Here is a 9,039-nt window from a genome sequence, read left to right on the forward strand (position 1 = left end):
TCCCCATGTGTCCTTGATGTGAAAATCATGTTGGACAAAGTGTGGGGAATAGAATTAAAAACAAAATTGAGGGATCCCTGGGTGGTGCAGCGGTTTGGCGCCTGACTTTGGCCCAGGGCGCGATCCTGGAGACCCGGGATCGAATCCCACGTCGGGCTCCCGGTGCATGGAGCCTGCTTCTCCCTCTGCCTGTGTCTCTGCCTCTCTCTCTCTCTCTTTGAGTGACTATCATAAATAAATAAAAATTTTAAAAAAAGAAAAAAAAATTGACTCCCAACCCCCCAAACCTCCCCACAAAGGTAGATGAGAAAGAAAACAGGTTTATTACTGAACAACACTTTTTAAAAAAGATTTTATTTATCCATTCATGAGAGACACAGAGAGAGAGAGAGAGAGAGAGGCAGAGGTAGAAGCAGGCTCCATGAAGGGAGCCCGACACGGGGCTCGATCCTGGGACCCCAGGATCACGCCCTGAGCTGAAGGCAGACGCTCAAACGCTGAACCACCCAGGCGTCCCTGTTACTGAACAACATTAAACCAGAATGTGATGAGCATCTCAGGCAACCAGCTAGAAGGGTTGCAAAGGCAGAAAGCGTCTCTCTTAGGGAGCTAAGTGGATAAATCCTTTACGTTAGGCAAGTTTCACAATGTGGAGTCAGGTGAAATTTAGGTGCATCTCCCCCTGGGGACACTGGGAGGTGGGGTGTTCCCTTCCTCCATGGTGATACATGGAGAGATGACCCCCAGGTCTCTAAGGACACAATCCTGAGTTGTCAGACTGGCAAGTGGCTTGTGTGGCCAATAAAAAAGATTTATGAGCATTTGAGAAGGATGGAGAAAGGACTTCTGACAGAGCAGGGCAAGGTGGGGGAGTTTTCTTCCCCTTCCTTCCAGCTGGGAGAATTAAGCTTCTTATTTTTAATTTATATTTGCCCCGACAAAGCCCCCCCCCCCCAAAGTCAGGAGTCAGGGAGTCGGAGCTGGTGCAGGGGACTGAGCCAGAACCCTGTAGCCATCAAGGCGGGGATGGCGGGGTGGGCCAGGCCCCGTTCACATGAGTTTTGTCTTCCCGGGGCCGCCAGCACCACCCGGGGAACAGGGCTCCGCATTCCTGGCTGCAGACACCCTCCCGGCCACCCCTTTTCTTCTCCCCACACAGCCCACCCCCTCCCTGCCCCCTCCCGCTTACACGCTCACGTTGTCATCTCTGATCTTGACGCACAAGATAAGGTTTCGATATCGGACAAATAAGAGCAAAAAGGAGTCAGGTGGGGAGTCCGAGCCCTTCCGCCCGCAACTGAAGAGCCCGGCGGGGCTGCGGGCACGCGGAGCTCCCGCACCACACACCCCCACACCCCACACACCACACACATCACACACATCACACCCCACACACACACCACACACCCCCACACCCCACACACACACCACACACCCCCACACCCCACACACACATCACACACACCCCACACACCACACACACCCACATCACACCCCACACACACACCACACACCCCCACACCCCACACACACATCACACACACCCCCACACCCCACACACACATCACACACACCCCACACACCACACACACCCACATCACACCCCACACACACACCACACACCCCCACACCCCACACACACATCACACACACCCCACACACCACACACACCCACATCACACCCCACACACACACCACACACCCCCACACCCCACACACACATCACACATCACACACACACACCACACACATCACACCCCACACACACACCACACACCCCCACACCCCACACACCACACACATCACACCCCACACACACACCACACACACCCACACCCCACACACACATCACACACACCCCACACACACACCACACACCCTCACACCACACACACACATCACACACACACACCACACACATCACACACACATACCACCTCCCACCCCCCCACACCACACACACCACACACACACCCACACACACCCCATACACCCCCACACGCACTACACACACGCACGCACCACACACCACGCACACCACACACCACGCACACACCACACACGTACCACACCCCCATCACACACACGCGCACACACACCACACATGCACACCCCCTACACACACACCACGCACACACACACACACCCCACACACACCATGCACATACACACACTATGCACATACCACACACACACTATGCACACACGCACACACACACCAGACACATACCACGCACACCACATGTACACCACATGCACACACACCACACGCACATACACACACACACCACACACCACGCACACACACACACACATATCACACACACGTGCACACACACACGAATTCAGTTTCTGAGACATTCCCTAGGAGCCCAGGCACCTACCACGGGTTTTAGCAAAGCCCTCAGAGGTTGAAAAATATCTTAATTAAACCATCAGGTCAAACCCTCTGCCTCCAGACAGGTCCTGACCTAACGTCCTCAGGGCAGATAACTGCGGATCTGATCCTAGGTAAGACCTGATCCTGCTACAGCCTCCTGCGCCTTCCTTTGTCGGCTCGTCCGCCTCTTCAACGACAATGGATGGGTGGCCAGCTTTGTGTCGGGTGTTGCTCCCGCGTCGCGGGGACACAGGACAGACTGTGCCCCTGCCCGTCCCTCCCGCGAGAGCAAAGGGTCAGGCTGTGGGGTCCGCGCCCTGCATGCCCCCAGAGGACTGAGCCCAGCTGTGTCGCCTGGCTTGGGGTCTGAACCCTGTTGTTCCTCACCTTGCTACCGGGAACCCCGGCTTGGCTGCCTGTCCCTGGTAAAGCCAATACTCAAGGGATGAGTTTTGTTTTTTAATTTATTGATGAGAGACACAGAGACACAGGCCGAGGGAGAAGCAGGCTCCGTGCGGGGAGCCCCATGTGGGACTCGATCCCGGGGCCCTGGGATCACGCCCTGAGCCGAAGGCAGCTGCTCAACCACTGAGCCACCCAGGCACCCCAAGCGACAGGCTTTGGTTGGAAAGGAATATGAGCTTTATTCAGGAGGCGGCCACCTGGGCGAAAAGGCAGACTCTTGTCCAAAAACCAACTCTGAGGTTTCCGCCTGACCCGATGATTTTTAAAGGAATTTTAGGGCAGTTAATCAGTAAAGGGGAAGCACCGTGGTCTATATAACACTGGATTGTGTGCAGACCCAGTGGTGCCAGCGGTGGCGTATTGGTGCCTGGGGGCAGGGGAGGGGAGGTTGTGCAAGACGGCTGGGTTCTGAGTCTTTCTAGGAAACAATGCATGATCTAGAGATAAAAAAAAGGTTTAGTGAATTCCTCATTCGGGCTAAAGCTGCTTGCTAAAACTTAAAGACTACTAAATTGGTGGAAGGGCCTAGACGGTGGCCTCAACTTTCCCAAAACACGTCCAGCAGAAAGACCAGGAAACCTTTCTAGAAAAATACCTGGTAGCAGATAAGGCTGCAAGGACGCTTAGTTGTGGGCTCAGCTTTTGGCCCAAATCCATGATGCAGCTGCGCAGCCAGGTGTGCCTGTGCAAGGTCAGGGAGCCAACTTCTTTGTCTTTTCGGGCATGCCTTCCCACTCCACCCCTACCCGAGCACCTAGGTTACCATGAACTCTGATCAGTGTAGCAATGCCAGTGATATAAGGAATGCTGTTTGCATTTATCCTTATATCAGAGTACTTACTTTCAATATGAACAAACATCGATGTATAATAAAAAACTCTCAGGAAGCATGTTTGAGAGCATGGCACAGGTCTTAGTTTGCAAGATTGCTTCAATGAACTTGCATTATTACCACTGATCAGTCTTTAAGTTAAATAAAGAATAGATAAAGCTTCACCTTTGTCACTTGCCACTGGAGGGGAAGAGAAGCTTCATAACGTGGAGACTATAGAGGCCACTTTTAGGCAACCAGCTTGGATACCATTATCTGAGTAAGGTAGGAAGGCTCCCGGGAACCGCCTTCAACCTCTGGCTGAATACAAACAGGTCCATTAGATGACCCACCTCAAAATATCCATAAGCCCTGGCTAACAAATGGGTTTCTTACACCGGGACCCAGGTACCAAATAGTGAAAATTTCTTAGGATCCCTTCCCTCTTCACCTTCCCCCTTAAATACAACTGCCCCCCCCCTACCACCACCTTGGAGCAGATAACCTCTCTCTGTTGCTGTCCTGCCCATACTCCCTTGTGGTGTAGACAACAAAGTTTGATCTCCTTTGTTCTGCCTTGGGTGAATTCTTTCATTGCCCTTGCCCCCTGGCCTCCATCTGATTGGGTCACTTCACATTTGGTGGCCGCCCCATCTGATTGGGAGACCCCCTAGCGACAACATTTGCAATGTCGGTCCTTGCCCTTGCGAGGCTAAGCCCAAAAAAATCTCACTTCCCTACTGAGTTCAGGTGACAGCGAGTGACCAATATCATAAAGTGGTTTAGTGATCACAAAAGAAATCACCTGTATATTGAAATGTTCAATTAAAAATTGACTTCTAGGGGCACCAGGGTGGCTCAGTTGGTTGAGTCTTTGCCTTGGGTTCAGGTCATGATCTCATGGTCCTGGGATTGAGCCCCGCGTGGGGAATCCCTGCTTGATGGGGAGTCTGCTTCTCCCTCTGCCCCTCCACCCTAGTTGTGCTCTCAGTCTGTTTCTCTCTTTCAAACAAATAAAATCTTTAAAAATAAAATAAAACAAACATTCAATGCGCCTGTAGTCACAGATGAGCCCCCTTTAAGCTGAATCTACACAGTTCTGAATGACTGCTCTATGGGTCGGGGTGGGTGGTGAATGAAGGACAGTGAAAGCAAAAATTAAAGGTAACCAAAACAGCTCAAGGAGTTGTGAGCTCAAGAGCTTGTATGTGATAACATGGATCTCCCTATACTGACCCCTCTTCCTTCTTAGGAAAGGGATGTTTGCATTTCTTTTTTGAGAACAACACCCAGTTTGGTATGAGCATTTTAGCACCTGAACTCCCATCTTGTCCCCACTCTGACTGAGTTCTTTTGTCCAAAAGCCTTGGTTTCTCCAGGACTGGGATAGCCTGCTCTTGAAACTCCAAGCTTGTAGCTGCACCCCTACTGCTCATTGCCAGGTTCCATCTCCCAGAGCCTAACCCGAGACTCCACTGCATGCCCCCTCCTGCTGAGCATCAACTGTCCAGCGCGGGCTGGTTCTGCTCCTGGCCTGACCTGAGCTGAAGCCCCATAACAGTGTCACAGCTGCCACACTATTAAATATAGAAATGTGTTTGATCAGAGCATTAAGAGGAAATAAACTGGAATTTAAGAAATCTTTGGAATAAATAGGTAAAGAAAGAAAAATATGTCATAGGCACAGACATTAAAAAAAAACAAAACAAAAAGCAGCTCTTGTACCAAGCCAAATAATACCTGGCTTTGAAAGGGTACTGATTTTACAAGTTAATAGGGAGTGAGGACCCAGGAGGAATCATACCAGATAATGGGGGAGGGCAAGCAATATCTCACTTCATCATGATCATAAGTCTAAAACAGTGGAGATGTCCAAAAAAATGTGCCATATAATCACATGAATTGGAAATTCTTCCACATTTGTCTTTCCAAAGCATGCTTGTTAATATTTGATTTAAACATTTCCAGGGGATCCCTGGGTGGCACAGTGGTTTAGTGCCTGCCTTTGGCCCAAGGCGCGATCCTGGAGACCCGGGATCGAATCCCACGTCGGGCTCCCGGTGCATGGAGCCTGCTCCTCCCTCTGCCTATGTCTCTGCCTCTCTCTCTCTCTCTCTGTGACTATCATAAATAACTAAAAAAAAAAAAAACATTTTCAATGCTTGGGGCTCCTGGGTGGCTCAGAATATTGAGCATCCAACTCGTGATTTTGGCTCAGGTCATGATCTCAGGGTTGTGAGCTCAAGCTCCATGTTGGGCTCCACACTCAGCATAGAATCTGCTTGAGATTCTCTCTCTCCTTTTGCCCCTCCCTCTCTCTACTCTCATTCTCTCTCTCTCTCTCTCTCAAATAAATAAATAAAATCTTTAAAAACCATTTCCAATGCTATGTTTTCTTTTTTAAATTTTAACTTTTTATTCTGAATAAAACCCTCAGACATCAGGGAAGTTATAAGACTACAATAAAGTACAAGAAACTCTATATACCCTTCACCTGAGTTCACTGATCTTAGTCATTTTTACTCACTGCTTTCTTGATCTCATTCTCTCCTTTCTCTCCCTTCGTCTCCTCCCTCCCTCCCTCTCTCTCACTCAAAGTATCTCAAATCATCTCATAAGAACATCGCAAAGACGTTCTCTTACCTAACTACAGTACCATTAGTCCAAGTCAGGGGATTTCATAATTTGATTCTATTATCTAGCCATTTGTCCAGTAATATGCTTTATAAGCAAATTTTCCTGGCTCAGGATCTAATCCAGGATTGTATATCACATTTAGGTGTCATGTCTTTCTTTACTTTCCTTTATTCAAGGCCAGCTCCTCCTTTTCTTCTTCTCCTTTTCCTTCTTTTGGTCTTCAATGACATTGACATTTTGTTTTAAAGAGTACAGCTCATTTGCTTTGTACGATGTTTCTCCATTTTAGATGTGATTGTTTCTCCATGCTTACAATAAGCTTTCCTCTTGATTAGAATCAGGTGGTTCATTTTTGGCAGGGCTTCTATATCAGTAATACTGGATCGTCCTCAGTGCATCACATCAGGGGGCATGTGATGTTGCTCATCCCGTTATTGATATCACTCAGGTAAAGTAGTACCCTCCAGGTTATCTCCACTACAAAGTTCCCCTTTTTCCTGTTGCAATTAATAAGTTAATCATGGTGGGACGCCTGGGTAGCTCAGTGATTTGGCGCCTGCCTTTGGCCCAGGGTGTGATCCTGGAGTCCTGGGATTGAGTCCCGCATCGGGCTCCCTGCATGGAGCCTGCTTCTCTCTCTACCTAAATCTCTGCCTCTCTGTGTGTGTTTCTTGTGAATAAATAAATAAAATCTTAAAAAAAAAAAATTGGGATCCCTGATGGCTCAGCAGTTTAGTGCCTGTCTTCGGCCCAGGGCGTGATCCTGGAGACCCTGGATCGAGTCCCACATCAGGCTCCCTGCCTGGAGCCTGCTCCTCCCTCTGCCTGTGTCTCTGCCTCTCTCTCTCTCTCTCTCTCTGTCTCTCATGAAAAAAATAAAATTAAAAAAAAAAGGTTAATCATGGGAATATACTTTGAGATATGTAAATAGCCTGTAATTCGTTGTGTTTGTCAGGGTTCTCTAAAGAAATAAAACTGATAGGATGTACATCTCTATGTATGGGGCAGGGGAGGGGAGATTTAATTTTAAGAAGTTGGCTCAAACAAAATGGAGGTAATCGAGTCTAAAATTGGCAGGGTGGAAGGCTGAAGACAGAATTCCCACTTCTTTGGAGAACTTCAGACTTTTTCTCTTATGATCTTCAACTGGTTGGATGAGGCTCATTATGGAGGACAGTCTGCTTTAGTCAAAGTCTACAGATTTGAATGGTAATCTTATCTATAAGATTAATTGACGCATACAAGTAACCATCACACTCCTCACACTTTTATCCAATGGTTTAAGCATCTGATAATTTTAGCTTTAGTCAATCATTACAATGATGGTTCAAAATGCAATGTCTATAATTCCTTCTACATTTATTAACCCTTTAAAACAACCCAGAAAATTGCAGATAAAGCTAAGTCCTTCCACTGTTTCCCAGAGGTATGGTATATAATTATTATTTTGATGCAATGTTGCACCATCAATTCCACCTAGTTTCATTTTTTAAGTATTTAAATCTTTGCTTCATCTGGAACTTATTCTGAGTACATTGTGACATATGGAGCCAACTGAATTTTTTCCCAGATAATGACCTTATTTTCTTATCACCATTTGTTGAAAGTCCATGCTTTCTCCCAATTATTTGATATGACAGCTTCATCAAATTCTGAATTCCCATGTAATTTGGGTCCATTTTAATCTTTATATTTTATTCCATTTGTTTGTCTTTTCATGGCCCATTGTCCCTGTTTTAATTATAAAGTTTCCATAATATGTTGTGCTATCTGTTCGGAGACAACTGTCTCTGGGTTTCTTGCGTTTTTGCACATCTTTTGAGCTGAAGATGCCTTTGTTCTGGGCTATGTTTTAGGATATATGTATAGCAAGCAGCCTTGGAAGACAGAGATGATGTTTCCTGGAAGCAAAGGGCAGGCATTCTTCTGTGCATTATAAAACATCTGGGTTGCCTAAGTCCAGGGCTTCTCCTCTGTCATACAACCCACCTGGCCCTCTTTGTGTCACCTGTGGGAATTAGGGCTTAGAAACCCACCCTTGATAATGTTGATATTGCTGACACTTCGCTTTAGTTACGTGTCTCATGGTTTCTACTATATCATGAACCTGTGGGAAGCTAACTTGTTAGGAGGTGGGATAAAATTTCTGACCCCAGTTTGCATCACTTCATGGAGGAGTCCTTCCCTCAATGCTCCTTTTGGTTAGAGTTTTCCTGCTATTCCTGCATGTTTATTTGTCCATGTTACCCCCTAGAATTAAACTAGATTGAATTCTCAAAGTCAATCAATCAAACAAAAAACGTATATTTTATATGGAGCATGTTAATTTCACAAATTTCAAGAGCCTCTGTAGCTTCACTGGCGAGCATTTCTCTTTTCCGTGTTCTCATGGTCAATCTTGTAATCCAGGTCTTTATCAATTTACACTTGAACTACAGGACTTCTTAAAATCAAATCTTGGATTTGTTTTTAAATGTTTAAATTGTTTTCATTTAGATTTAAATTTAAATCTGAATGAAAAGAAAATGCTCTTAAACCTTAGGATGAAAGCATAGTAGCCAAAACATGGCCTGTCATTAAAATAGAACACACCCCGTAGGGCTTTCCTGCAGATTAAATGAATTCATGCATGTGGGTCAAGCATGGGAAGAACTCAAGATATGGTAGTGATTGTTATTATAATTATTTCTTTTTTGTAGCAGTGATCTTTCATCTCAGATGGTCAGAAAAATCCCAGTTCTAGCCA

The sequence above is a fragment of the Canis lupus genome, chromosome 22 (genome assembly GCF_003254725.2).
Source record: "Canis lupus dingo isolate Sandy chromosome 22, ASM325472v2, whole genome shotgun sequence".
NCBI lineage: Eukaryota > Metazoa > Chordata > Mammalia > Carnivora > Canidae > Canis > Canis lupus.